Raw genomic sequence first — 15,466 nt, 5'->3', positions numbered from 1 at the left:
CCCTCAATATCTTATTGTGAAGAGAATAGAGAAAAGGTGACCAGGCTAACTTGACCCTGGGAACATTTGCTCAGCTTATCCAGTGGGATAAGTTGCTACTTGTTTTTAATTGTTAAAACTTGTAAAGAATAAATTGTATATATTTTTGTGATAAATGAAATGTTCATTTTCAAAAATTATGTTTATTCTAGCATCCTCTATTGAGAATCAAATTGTTAAATGTCATTTGTAGATATTTAGATATCTAAATGGCTAGATCAAGGTATAGAAAGTTTAAAGATTTCTAGATCTGACTATTAACAAAGAGTTGTTGAGATAAGTCAGACGCATCTTGCTCAAAGTATTGAGAGTACCTCAATATAGTAGGAGGAAAGTGTGTTTCCTGGCCATTATTAAGATTAAGATACAATCCCCTTATAGTTTTATCAAAAGCCTATTGTATACCTAACAATGTTTACAATAATTCTCTCGGCTAAACTGTTTGAGAATTACCTAGTAAGACTAGGAATACCAAATAACCTAGGGCAAGTGGGAGAAATATCGGGTATAGAGATACCAAATGGTAAAAGATGGGTATAGGACGCCCTAGTTTATTGTATTTCTCTATAAAACTCAGAAATTCAGTCTTATATATCAGATGTATAAGTTACCACTGGAGTTTTAGTCCAAGTGGGAGTTTGTTGGTTTTATGTCCTAAAACTCGTGGTATTGTAAACAATGGAGCTTATTCTGAAAATTCAATAAAGGTGTTATTGAATAGATCTATTGCTTGCATAGAAATCCAATAAACCTAAAAATCCCTTGACTATTGGATGAGTACTTGAACTTTATGTGGAGAAACAAAGGTGGATCAGGTTCGAGTAAATAGTCAAAATGATCTATAGGACATGGATAAGGTTGGGTATCTTATTCTGGTAACACTATTGGATACGGCTTGTGATGACATGCAGAAATGCATGTCATCTTAGGCCTTTTACTTAGAATTATGAGGGCTGTTAAGCAGAATATGCGGCAATTATGTTAGGAATTCACGAGAAATTGAGCTTGCAGCGTTCAACATTAAGAATCTCAGCTAACTCATTATTATGCGTTATTATGTGTTTAATGTTCTATTTTTGTAGCTAACGCAAGAAGTGGACGTAGATGCGAAAACTGGACTACTGCAAAGACGACCGCATGCGGAGAAACTTTTCATCGCAAAGGCGAATGTGTTCGATCAATGCATGGATGTTGCGGTAATCAGCCGTATGCGTCCATCGCATAGGAGTTGTGATCGTCAAGCGATTGTGGTCATCATGTAGAAGTTGCAGTATTAAGCGAATGCGGTCACCGAATGATTGTGACTACACGATAACGCATACTAATGACATCAACGCAAGGTTTGTGGAATGAACGCATCAACGCATCTACCTCGAGAAAATCAAAAAAATGATGTTGACATTTTACCTACCACGCCGTTGGCAGCAGAGGCTCAGAAAGGACTAAATGCGCCGAATGTCAGAATCAGAGCAGTCCATTAATGTTGTCGCCGATCCAAGCTCTATATAAAGAAGCCGATGAGCAGAATTCCAACTTTTCCAGGGATTACCTCTGCAACCTAGAGTTTTCCCTATGATCCAGACAAATGCATGAGAAGAAGCTTGAAAGTTCTTCACCTGCTTCCTCCATTTCGAGTGATGACCGGAGCTAGATCTCGGGAGAGTCAGCTCCACCGCACATCCATAGAACCACCGGCAGCCTTGACACACATCCGCTGGAAGCAAGTCTTTACTTTCAGCCGGTCATTTCATTTTCCCTTCTTTTCTTTTATTGTATTGTATACAATTTGTGATTGAGGAATTAATAAATTTTGTGTTCAATGCATTTTTGTGTTTCCTTCGACTCTATCTCTATCTCCTTTACTTAGAATCTTTAACTTCATTGCATCACTTAGTGAGATTGCTAGAGTATCGCATACTTAGTCATATGGATTAGGGATATGAAGCATATAACAAACCAACAGAAGGTGTGAGTTGCGTGAGTATGTGAGAAAACCTTATTTGCATAGTGTGAAGCTGTAGCACGCTTGTCCATGAGTAGAGTCAGCAATAACTAACTGCCTGGGAGGGTAAAGGATTGGTCGCATTAAGCAATGTAAGCAAGTATTCACTAGGAATAGGAATAATCTTACGTTAGCCAAGTGCATGCAGTTACCTTGTCTTGTGTATGCGTCCATTGCACCTTTAGAGCTACTCGGGAGAGAGTCTAAAGAAAGAACCTGACTCGAGAGAGCTAGGTTAGAATCGATGGTTGGAAGGGCTAGATTAGGTTTTCATATGCAAGAATGGGGAACTTAGGAATAAGCTTCGTTTGCTATCACACAGTGTATGTACCCTACGGATAGGATATTGCATGCGTCCAAGAAGTAGGATATGGTGGTGATATGCTGTCGTCATACTCATGCGGCGAAAGCACTTGAGCGGGTTATAGGAGTTTAAGCTGGCATAGGCTTCTCGACACTTTCATATATCCACCGCATACGTTCTAGAGTTAGGCTCAAATGTGTGTAGCATGATCGCATGGCTTGCATTGACTAGGGTTTCCCTTGCGGTCACTCTTAAGTATTGCAATGAAAACATCTCCATATTTTATCTATTTTTCCCATCCATTTGTTTCATGTCAAGAGTTGTCGTGTTTCTACCTCTCATTCATATTCTCATTGCGTTGTCTGTTAGTTAGGAGTAGAAGTAGTGTTAACTTAGAAACCTCTCATCCATTCTTTTATTTAACCGCCGCATGCACATTACCGCATTCATTTTGCTACAAGTCCCTGAGTTCGACCTCGGATCACCCGAGAAACTTGCGTTCGCATTATACTTGGCATGAGCGCAAGAAAACTTCTGACAGGACGCATGGTCATCGCATACATTTGATAACGCATATTCATTTCAACGCATGACCATCGATGCATGACTATCTACGCATACCTTAAGAACATGCATCGCATATTGCGTCCAAGGGATTTTATTTGTCGAGTAATTGACGTCTAATTTCCTGCCATTAGCCTGCTTTGTAGTTGTTACAAGTAGTTGTAAAGTGCTACAAGATCCTAATTCGTTCATATTGGACATGAAAAGTATGGGTGTCCTTGTGCAAAAAAGTTTGTACAAGATCAGACCACGAAATGAGTTACTCTTACTTTGTAACGATGTTTACTGTTTAAGACTGATTATTTCAAAGCGATGACCTAGGTAAGTTGACCTTAATCCCGAGCTAACTATGAACTCCTGTTTATCTGGAATTGCCCTTAGATTTGCATAGGTGAGGGTTGGCTCAACAGCGCCGACCCAATATGACTGCCATTTTAGGGGTAAGACTAGATAGATAGTTGGGGACATAGGGTGCAAGAGGGAATTTACTCCTACCCACTTTAGGGATGTAGAGAGGTTGTTCCCTTAAATGCTAATTCTAGTGCTTGAACAAGGGATCCTGCCCTCTCATTTGGTATGAGAGGAACTCGGTTTTGTGATTGGATCACAAAACATTGTTCATTGGGGTATCAGTGGGGACTTAAGAAACAAGAGGTAATTTCGGGGGTAAAACAGAGATTTGACCCAGTCGTTATTGCGAACAATCTGTGAAGGGTTAACTTACTAATCATGGTTATATCGAGTGCACATAATATATATACAGTGGGGGGAGTTCAACTATGGTCTTTAGTAGAGTGACCCATTAGTTAACGAATGAGGGTTAGATCAGTCTAATGAGTTTAGCCGATTAATTTCGGATCGTTGGAGCCCATGATCTGTAGGTCCATGAGGTTCCCCTACTAACTCGAAAATGGATAGTTTTAGAGTAGCTTGATAAGTTAATTTGAAATTTTCAAATTAGAATCAAATGAAATTAGAGAAAATATATTTAAATATGATTTAAATATATGAAGATGAATTTGTGTAAAAATTAATTTAATATTAGATATTAAATTAATTAGAATTATTTAAATTGTTTGAATAATTATTTATTAGTTTTATTAGAAAATTAATTTTTGAAATTAATTTTTAAAATTAATAAATATTTATTTTAGAAATAAAATATGATTTTAAAATCAAAATGGATTTTGGAAATTGAAAATTACACAAAACTTGAAAATGGGTTTTTCAAAGTTCATCTTCAAGTAGCATACAAGGAACTCACCTTCTCCTTTGGTTTACTCCAAGCATGAGCTACATACTATGTAGCACATCTCTTTTCATGATAGTCTACAATATTTGAAGAGATTGGAGTGAAAAAAAAGAAGAGAACCGACTGAATTTTTGCTGAAAAATTCGGATGAAGAAGGTGTTCTTCAATGGGTTCTGTTCAATGAGTTTTCTCCATATTCCCTTTGATTCCGGCTTATTTTGAGTCGCACAACTCAATCTGGAGCACGAAGAGGATAGTAGGAAAGATCTTGTGGTGGTCTACACAAGGATTTGAAGGATTTTGCAGCTGGAAATGGAGATTTTGTTAGTTCGACCAAGGTATGTTCATGAAACACATTATACTCTGTTTTTAGCATGTTTCATTTCAAAAAAAATTAATGAATTAAAATGCTTATGGATCCTGATTATTTCCGCTACGTGATGGTGTCGTTCCAACACTTGGTAGCTTGGATACAAGTTGAGAGTCAGTTTTTGGGTAAGCTAGAAATGTTCAAATTGACAAGAGGGAGTTATGAGATACATTAATTTGGAGGAAATTGGATATAAATATGATTTATATTTAGAAAAGAAAAATATTATAATTAATATATGATAATAATTTATATGTTATGAATATGATGAGATCACATTCATTGGACGGTTATAAAGGAAATGGGACGGCGTCTCTTCTGTTCTAAATAACAGATGAGTGCATTAAAAGATCACTTTGAGATGCATAAATAGCCGACGACGTGTTGAGCATGAAGGCGTAGACATTGTGTTAAAGAGAGTGTCATCATTTAGAAAATCAGTGCCTGCACGATCGTTTACATATACGATATTGTTAAGCGATCGCTTACCAATTACACCGTCGTGCACTATTAACTAACCAATCGTTTACCTTTTCCTAAGCGATCGTTTAGCTCCCGATATTTACTAAATGATCATATAGACGATCGCTTAGTTTTTCCTACGCAATCGTTTAGACGATCGCTCACCCTTTTCCTACACGATCGTTTATACGATTGCTTACCCTTTCCTACACGATCGTTTAGACGATCACTTACTTTTTCCTACACGATCGTATACTTTACCTAAACGATCAAGCATCTTGTCTATGCGATAGACAACCTCCTCTCCCACTTGCTTTATCATTGTGTACGGTCTCTCTTCCTCCTTCCCTCTACCAAATCCGAACAAAGCCCACACTTTGGATTCTCACTCCAAGAATATCGAGGGCTCTGAGTGGTGGTGTCATCTCCATTTCCTTCTGTCCGAGTGGTGATTGTTTGAGGTAGACGGTTAGGTTTTAGACTCGCTGGGAAGAAGAAGTCTTCATCTGGTATGATCTCTTGATCTCTTTAGCATTATGAATGCATATTAGTATGTTTTGAATGTATATGTGGTAATTCTATCACAATGAATTGGAAAGATCCACTTCCACTCGTAAATGCTCTTGAATAAGAGTTCCTTCAGATCCCAGACCATCGCAGAGTTGATCGCATGCGTTGATCTTCATGAAGATCAGTTCGCCGCATGGAATGCCGCAACTACAAAGTGATAGTCGTGATAAAAGGGTGATTGCAAGGTGGGTAGAATTCGTTGATACTCAAGAAGAAACAATCATGAACGCATACCTTGGGTGTATAAAAAAGATAAGATGATGCTGACATTTCACCTACCGCGTCAAAAGTGGCAGTGATTCAGAATGGGACTACCAATGCTGCCGGCGTTTGAGCTCTATAAATAGAGCCTTAGAGCCCAAATTCAAGCCATCCGAGTCTCTGCCCTGGGCAGATTCTGGTGATCACAGATGAGAGTGTGAGCAAGATATTCTTGGAGAGTTCTTCATTCTCACAGCTCTTTCCGAGTGACGAACGGAGCTTAGTCGGAGATAGAACTCAAGAGAGATTACTCCACCACCCATCCATGGCACCACCAACAGCCTTGGCATACATTTGATGGAAGCAAGAGATTGCCTATATCTAGCTCTCCACCTCTTTTCTTATCTCTGTATTATATTACATTTTGGCTTAAGATATTAATATATTTTGTAATCAGTGCATCTATTTAGTTCCTTCGAAACCATCTCCGTCATCTTCTTCTACTTTATCATCTTTTAATTTCATTGTAAGTAGTTAAGTGTTGATTGCAAGAGTTATCACATACTCAATCATGCGGTATAAAGATATGACGCATGTAACAAACCATCGAAAGATGTGCGTTGCGCGAGTATAGCGAGTCAATCCTCTTTGCTTAGTGCGAGGCTATCGCAATGCTTGTCTATGAGCTGAGTAGCTATAACCAACTACCCGAGAGGGTAAGTAGTGAAACTCACTAAGCAAAGTAAGCAGTGTTCCTAGAGATAGGAATAATCTTATGCTCAATGCAACTATGTGTTATAGAGATATAAGCATGTGGCTGACCATCGAGAGGTGTGTGATGCGTTAATGTGGCGAGCTGAGATTACTCTTGCGACTAAGCTTAATGACATGGTGAATTTATCTCCTCTGCAATTCTACTTCTCCATGTATCTTATCACGCATTAACAGTTGCCGTATCTCTACCAATTCTCATAGTCAAACTTCCATTGCTCAATCTGTTTAGCTAGGAGTAAGAGTAGCACATAGCAATTAGCTTCTTTATTTTTATTTTTATTCACCGCCCCAAACGCATTACTTCACAAACATCATTTAGTTATAAGTCCCTGTGTTCGACCTCCGATCATCTCGAGAAACTTGCCTTCTCGTTATACTTGGCGAGTGAGCAAGAAAACTTGTGACAGAAACGCATGGTCATCGCATACACGATTAACGTATAAAGCATACTCTGCAGTTTAACGCATGACCATCGACACATAGAAATCAGCTCGAGATTTTTCTGTTAAGCTTGTTTCACATATATCTCCTTCATCTAAGCTCTGATTTGGGCAATTCAAATTGCATTGGAATCGTTGTTCCGAGCTCTACGCAATAAACACCTCAAAACACTTAAATTGTCAATAAATAAAAGCTGATTTATTATAATAAGAATATTAATTAATTATTTAATTAAAATTAATTAATTTGAGATTAAGTACCAAAAAGCCAACAATTTTTCCTTTTTTGACGATGACAAAAAAGTCAAGAAAAATAAAATCTAAATAGGTATATGGTATGAAATAAGTTATTGATGCATAATTAACACACATATAATTTTAATTCACTTGAACACAAAGAATATATCTAATAACAACATGTTTTCATTTTTCTTATTACCTCTCTCCCTTTTGGAATCAATCAAAAAATGATAATTAAGAAAAGTAAACAATAACATGAAAGTTCTCTAAAATATGAACACATAATTTGCATTTCTTCTCCTATCTACATGCCTTCTAAAAGAAATATAACAATCAACAATATTGTAAAATCTAGAGACAAAAAAAAAATCAACCAAGTTTAGTCTAATTCTATTTAAGAATAATTTTATAAATTTCTTCCCCTTTTGAAATCTTTGTACACTCCCCTTAATAAAGGACAAAAAGACATTAGCACATAATTCAATTTAATGGTAGAAATATCAAATAAATTTTCAAAACATAATTTTACTGGAAATACAATAACTCCCCTAAAAAGATAAACAATAAGAATAAGAGAGGCACACATCAATAAACTAATATGGGGATTAGTTTCATTCCAACATGAAATTCATATATAAAAATAAATAACTCCCCTTAAAATCAAGCAATTTCCTTTCATAGAAATATTTCAATAAAAACTAAGAAGATGAAATCAATCATGTAAAATTCAAACAATTGAGATACTAAAATATCAAATTTTATAACATAAACACCAATGGTTGAAAAACAAGTAATGATACTAAATAAAAGCAAAACAACATTAGCAACTACAAATATAAGCATGATAGCAACCTAACTAATTTTGAGCAAACATGCTAATGGAGATCAATAAAGTGACAATTTTATAAAAACTCCTCATTTGAAAAGGAATTTAACAACTTTTCAAAACAACATGCTCTAAACACATTCTTTTCAACATTGAATAAAATAAAAAATATGCATAACTCATGCTCAAAAGGCATTTAATAAAACTCTAATCAATTTCATCCAAAAGAATAAAGCATATCTTAACCATCAAAACAATGAAATCTTTTTCAAGACTCAATATCTTTTTACTCAAAACTTTCCAAGAAAACACAAGGATAGAACAAGCATCTAATTGACCAAAAAGCCAAATAATAAACGATATGGATAAATGCCAAATAGATAGATATGCAATCATTTTTCATGGGCATTGAATTCTATATACAATATAATTCAAGAAAAAAAATTTAAACTTTCCAAAACCATTCAAGAGATATAATTTCCATAAAGATACCAAAAGCATAATTATCTCAAGAATAAAAAAAATAAATGTTACGAAATATGCAATTTTCTTAGTTGGATTCAAGCAAACTTTTTTTTTTTTTAATTGCTCCAATTTGAATTAGTTTCCCCAATTTGAAGTCCAAACAACCATTTGCTTCTTGAGCCATACCTACAAAGAAAGCTCAACTAAAAGATTTTGATACCCATTTCTTGGGCCCTTCATGGTTAATGAGCAAGGACTTTGGAACCCATTTCAAATTAGTTCCAAAACTACTAGCATCATTTTTTTTTTCAAATAACAAGCATGTGATATTTATGACCAATTTTGCCACAAAAATAACATACATCATTGGGCAAAATTTTACTTTTAACTAGTGGATTTTTCATAATCTTTTCCTCAAATAAATTATTCCTTGGAGCATTTTTCAATTTAAAGCAATTTCATCTTATATGACTTTTAACTCCACAAAAATGACAAATTGACACAAAATTTGATTTTCCATGCACATTTCTAATATTTCAATGTTTAGACACAAATTTAGTTCTATGCAAGCAAGTTTCAACAATACAATTGTGACTGTTACAGATGTACGGGGTCGGGTAATTTCTTGGTCCTCCGCCGTTGTCAAAAAAGAAATCATCAAATGGTTAGATGTCATGGAAATGTTTAGGCACAAAATTTTATTTTTTATGAACAGATCTACCTTTTTCATGCTTAGACATAAAATTCATATTATGAGCACATTTTAGTCTAACATGATTTTGTTTATTGACAATTTTTTATTTAACAAAACTAGGCATATTGGATAAAGAATTATGAGACATACAAGGGGTAGTCTTAACAACAATAATCTTAGAACTAGGTGAAGAATTTTCATTCACATAATTTAATCCCGTTTTGTCATTAAAAGGTTTACCAATATCAATAATCTTATTCAATACAACTTTTTGGTAGACTCTTTTGCAATTCCAAGCTCTTTATTAGTAAGTAATTCTTTCCCTTTAAGCATATGCAAAAGATTATTTTTCTCATCAATATCACATTCAAGAAATTTAATCTTGTCAACAAGAGAAAAATTCTGTTTTCCTAAAGAAGTATTGCTAGTTTCCAACTCAATAATTCTATTTTTCAAACTAGCAATTCATCATTTAATTCCAAAGAGTAAGATTCAAATTTCTCATTTTTATTTCTGAAGTAATTCAAATCAATTTTTATTTCACATGATAAAGATTTGAACTTATCATTCTCAATTTCAAGAGATTCGATCTTATCAATCAAAACATTTTTCTCATCGCAAAGAGAGTCATGCACCAACACATCATTTGCTCCATTTTTCAAACGTGCATTTTCATCTATCAAATATTTATTTTTAATAGACAAAGCCTTAAACTTTTTGATGGTTTTAGATATTTAAAGCTAACTTTTTCTTAATCATGTTGCATATTTTCAAAAACATCATATAGCTAAATATAGGAAAGGGATTTATTATTTACCTCATTTTCATCACTGGAATCTTCATTCGAATGAGCTATTAAGCACAAAGAAGATCTATCATATTTTTCTTTTTCTACTTTATGGACTTTTCCTTGAGTTTGAGAATTATAATTCTCCTTCAAACCAAATAAATCATTACTACTACAAGGAGAATTTTCTACACTATACATATTATCAAGAAGGTGCCAAATATTATATGCATATTCGAAAGGTAAAATTTTGTCACATATTTTTCTATGAGCAACTCATAATTCATTTTCAATTTAGATAAGTCATGCTCACAAACATACACAACATTGAAATCCATAGCAAGCATAAATGTTTTCATTCTATTTTTCCATATATCATAATTTCTATTTCCGTCAAAGAATGGGAGTCTATCAACACAATGATTTTCTAAAGTTGCCATAAAATTCTAACAATTAAGCTTTTAAATAATTTTTCAAAATATTAATAAGATGCTTAAGGAATCAAAATAATACTTGAAAAATAATTTACGTAGAAGAGCTACTGGCTCTGATACCAATTGTAGGAGTGAGAAACTCAAAGAATGAGTATCAATCTAAAATGGTTTATGGAAATCTTTATCATAAATAAAAGAGCAACTGACTCTGATACGAATTCTAGGATTGGTAATGGCAATCTAGAGGGGGTAAATAGGGTAAGTAAACTAATTGAAGCTTTTTACTAAGTGAGTCCAATTAAAAAAATTATTATACTTTTTTGCTAACAAGTAACTCAAACAATAAATTCATGCAAATAAATGCAACTCAAAATAATCAAGAAGTTAATAATACTACTTTAAAGTACCCAAATTGGTTCTTATAGCAAGATTGATAATGGATATAGAAATTCAAGAACAACCAATCAAAATAATCCAATATGAACAATTAATTTCAAGAACAAAAACTGTAATTAATTTCAAGCAATAAAATATAATAACAAATTAATTGAAAAATTAAAGAGGAGAGTGATAGAGAAATTGACACCGAGGAATTTATAGTGGTTCGGCAGAATCGACCTACACCCACTTCCACAGCTCCTCTTGGGTATGTCACTACGAATTTGACTCTTTCCATAGCTTAGAGTCGAACCGCTACAACGTTCTTTTTTTTTTAGTACAAGAACAAACTCGATCGGTTGAGGATCAAACCATTACAATACTCTTGTTATGGGTTCAAGAGTACCCCTTTACAATAGATTTAGAACTGAAGAACAATAGGAGAAAACTCTCTAAAAGAGTGGGTTTACAAATTGTAGCACTAACAAATTAATCTTCACAATACAATAAATCTCTCAAGAATAAGATAAAAGAAAAAATGAGTGCTTTGAGAGAATAACAATGGTGGCTTTGAAGATTGTAAAAATATGTAATTATTATTTTGATTTGGCGAAGAAGATGAGTTTAAATAGAGAGAAAAATTTGTTGGAAACCATATTTAATTTGGGTCATTGGATCTTGGAAAAGAAAATTAAATGGTGGAGATTTAAACCCAACTAGCCATTAGACACAAACTTAGTATAATACAATAATATATGTATATATATTTTTAAATCGTTTTCTTTTAAAACCCAACAAAAAAATAAAAGTTCATCATGTGTCCAACTAGCCGTTAGACACAAATATAAAATAATATTATATTCATTTTCTTTTTAAATTCATTTTCATTTTAAACCAATCAAAAAATAAAAGCCCACTATGTATAATTCCTCCCATGCTCCAAGTGGCACCTTTCAATTGGTCCACTTTGATAAAAAAAAATGTCAGGTCATGCTCGAATTTTTTAAGCTTGTTTCACTTATATCTTCTTCATTTGAGCTCCAATTTGGACGATTCAAATTGCATTAAAGTCGTTATTCTAAGTTCTACACAATAAATACTTCAAAACACTTAAATTGTCAATAAATAAAAGCAGGTTTGTTATAATCAAAATATTAATTAAATAATTAATTAAAATTAATTAATTTGAGATTAAGGGCCAAAATGCCAACACACTTAAGATATACACACATACACAAGTGTACAAGAGTAATCTAAATAGGAGAAGCTAAGAAGACAATAAAGGACAATATAAGAAAGATCTTTACAATAGTGAGATAACCCTAATATGAGCACTATAAAAGTGGAAGTACTACCGCAGTACATACTATCCACATTTATTATTTGACACATGATTAAATGATTTATTAATTTATTATTCATTTATCTTTTGGACCTCACATAATTCATAAATGTTACTTTTGTGGCAAACAATGAATGGAGGTAGTATGGAAAATTTTTCATACTACCATAGTACTAGAAATTTTCTCCTCTGACAATAAACAAGTTAAACTATAATGGGGTATTTGAAAAAAGGAGTGAAATAGTAAGAGTAAAAAGTTGTGAAGCCTGGGTAGTTGTAAACTCTTGGGGCCTACAGTGTAAGGATTTGATAAGATATAATATTGATTTTTTTAGTATAGGACCCACCAACTGTTGGGACCAAATAAGGAGTGGAGTTTCCAACCAACTCTTGGGGCATACAGTGTAAGGATTTGATAAGATATAATATTGATTTTTTTAGTATAGGACCCACCAACTCTTGGGACCAAATAAGGAGTGGAGTTTCCAACCAACTCTTGGGGCCTACAGTGTAAGGATTTGATAAGATATAATATTGATTTTTTTAGTATAGGACCCACCAACTCTTGGGACCAAATAAGGAGTGGAGTTTCCAACCAACTCTTGGGGCATACAGTGTAAGGATTTGATAAGATATAATATTGATTTTTTTAGTATAGGACCCACCAACTCTTGGGACCAAATAAGGAGTGGAGTTTCCAACCAACTCTTGGGGCCTACAGTGTAAGGATTTGATAAGATATAATATTGATTTTTTTAGTATAGGACCCACCAACTCTTGGGACCAAATAAGGAGTGGAGTTTCCAACCAACTCTTGGGGCTACAGTGTAAGGATTTGATAAGATATAATATTGATTTTTTAGTATAGGACCCACCAACTCTTGGGACCAAATAAGGAGTGGAGTTTCCAACCAACTCTTGGGGCCTACAGTGTAAGGATTTGATAAGATATAATATTGATTTTTTTAGTATAGGACCCACCAACTCTTGGGACCAAATAAGGAGTGGAGTTTCCAACTCCTAATTTACAACTCTTTGGGCCAAACACACCCTGAATAAATGAATTGATAACATTTTGGTTCAATTTCATACCTTTGCAGTAGACTTTTCTTTTTTTTTTTTTTTTTTTCTTCCTTTTATCAATCTTTGGTATATTTGCTGTTTGTCTATTGAATGGATGAAATTATCTATTCTCTTCTGCATCTTTGATCTCCTATGACATCTCATAAACTCACTAGTTGTTATGGATTGGTAGATTTAAAGGTATAAAATTCAATGCATTTGTATTTTAGTACCGGGCTTTTGTTGTTTGGTCCCTCTTTTGTTTTAGGTTTGTTCGTGTTTGTTCCTTCAATCTATTCTGTGTGTCTGATCATTACATTTGGCACCTTGAATTGTTATGTTTGGTTGCCTGTTCCTCTTTTCCTTCATTTTCACCATCCCTTCTTGGATTGATTTGTTGAACATTATAAGTTTTGTCAATCTCTTGCTCATTTCGGATTCTTTTTCTTGCTCCTTTTTAATATCATCCATTTCCTTGGTGAATCCAAATGCCTTCTATTTGAAATTAATGTTTTTTCAAATTTATAAATAGATTCAAACAAAATATTGTGACTAATGACTCTACTTACCATATAATCCCCACTTGTTAATGCACGATATTGATCAAGTTGGGCTTCCTTCTTCTCATCCACCATCATTCTTTTGTGCTCATTAAATCATGCATTCGCTAGTTGAGTTCTTGGGTCCTTTGAATCACCTTAGCCTTTTTTTCCATTTGCTCATTCATTAATTTCGAGATCTTTTCTTTATCTAACATTTCTCTTATGTAGTTATTGTTCTTTGTCGATTGTCCTCTATTAAATGCCAGGTCAACGACATGCTGTTTAGGCCTATACTTTTAAACATCCTCCCTAATTTCTCATAGTAATTTTTTCTCTTCAATAAATGTCTGAAAATATGACATTTTTATTTCATCTAGAATCGTAATTAGTGGACAAATCTCGAGCTATCAAGTTAAATAAGAGTTCAAAGTTGTTAGTAAACATTTTATTATTTTAGTCGATGTGGATCAAATCATGAATATACTTTACCTCTGGTAATTCATAAACGTTCCTCCATAGGTCCTTCCACATTAGTTGGTATATGTAACCCAATTTATGTTTCGTGGTAAAATTGTATCAACCCTCGTTGCAAAGTAGTTTTGTGAAGAACTCGAGATTGATATCACTTCATAAGCCCATGCTAGTATTGGGAATACAAACCCTCACATCGATATTCTCCTAATGCATTTGTTTATTTTTGGCCTTATGCATGACATATACAAAGAAGGCCAAATGTCAATCTCCCCCACGGATAACTATTAAACAATTCTTCATCATCCACCATCAATATGTGGTCTATTTCTACATTCATGGAATCCTGATTTAGTAAAAGAAAACTCTTTAAGAACTATAATCGAGTCATTTTTAATTGGTCACTCTCAGGTCCACCTCTACTAATTTTGAAACCTACATTAATGAACCATATAATTGTTGGGAAAAACCTCCCACTTTAACTGGAAGAATAAGCAGAAAAATAATAGAAAAATTAACAGAAAGCAGTAAAACTGGAAATATAAGAATTTATATGGAAAACTTCCAACTCGGAGAAAAACCACGACTCATCAGAAAGAAATCCACTACGTGAAAAATTGTTACAATCACACATAACAATTCTCTCTCTAGATCCCAATTACAAGAGCACTCTTCCATGTTTTTAAGAGATGTATATTTTCTAGGTTAATTCCCTCAAAATTATATTGTTTTTTGCTTTAAATGCTCATTTTGTAGGTAAAACAGTCCCGAGAGCAATTAGGAGTCATTCCGAGATTTGAGCTAAAAAGGATAAAAAAAATGACCAAAAAAGTCAACAAAGTTGAAAAAAATTAGAGAAATTACCAAAATGCCATCAAACCGAGCATCATGACCCTCCTAGAAGCACCGAGCAATGCTGGAAGACAGAAAGCATCCATCTACTGCAAAACAGGACAGCGTTGCAACACTCCCAACAATGTTGCAACGCTCCGGATTTTGACGGACTATCCACATGCGCGTGTCTTGCGCAACCCAGCATCGAGGGCAGTGTCACGCTCAAGCTCAATGTTTTTTGGCCATGTTTACAATTTAGCATTGCAATGCTAGTCTCAGAGTCGCGACACTACATTGCGAATATAAATACTTTTCCTTCATTTTTTTCAAAAAAGGAAGCACGATTCTCATGGAGACTAATTTCTCTAGCACGATTCTCATGGAGGCTAAATTTTCTCTCTGTATCATTTCGT

Source organism: Benincasa hispida, chromosome 9, assembly GCF_027475165.1.
Source record: "Benincasa hispida cultivar pf3 chromosome 9, pf3_genome.v1.1, whole genome shotgun sequence".
In the NCBI taxonomy this organism is placed as follows: Eukaryota; Viridiplantae; Streptophyta; class Magnoliopsida; order Cucurbitales; family Cucurbitaceae; genus Benincasa; species Benincasa hispida.
Note: the sequence above shows the minus strand (reverse complement) of the source record.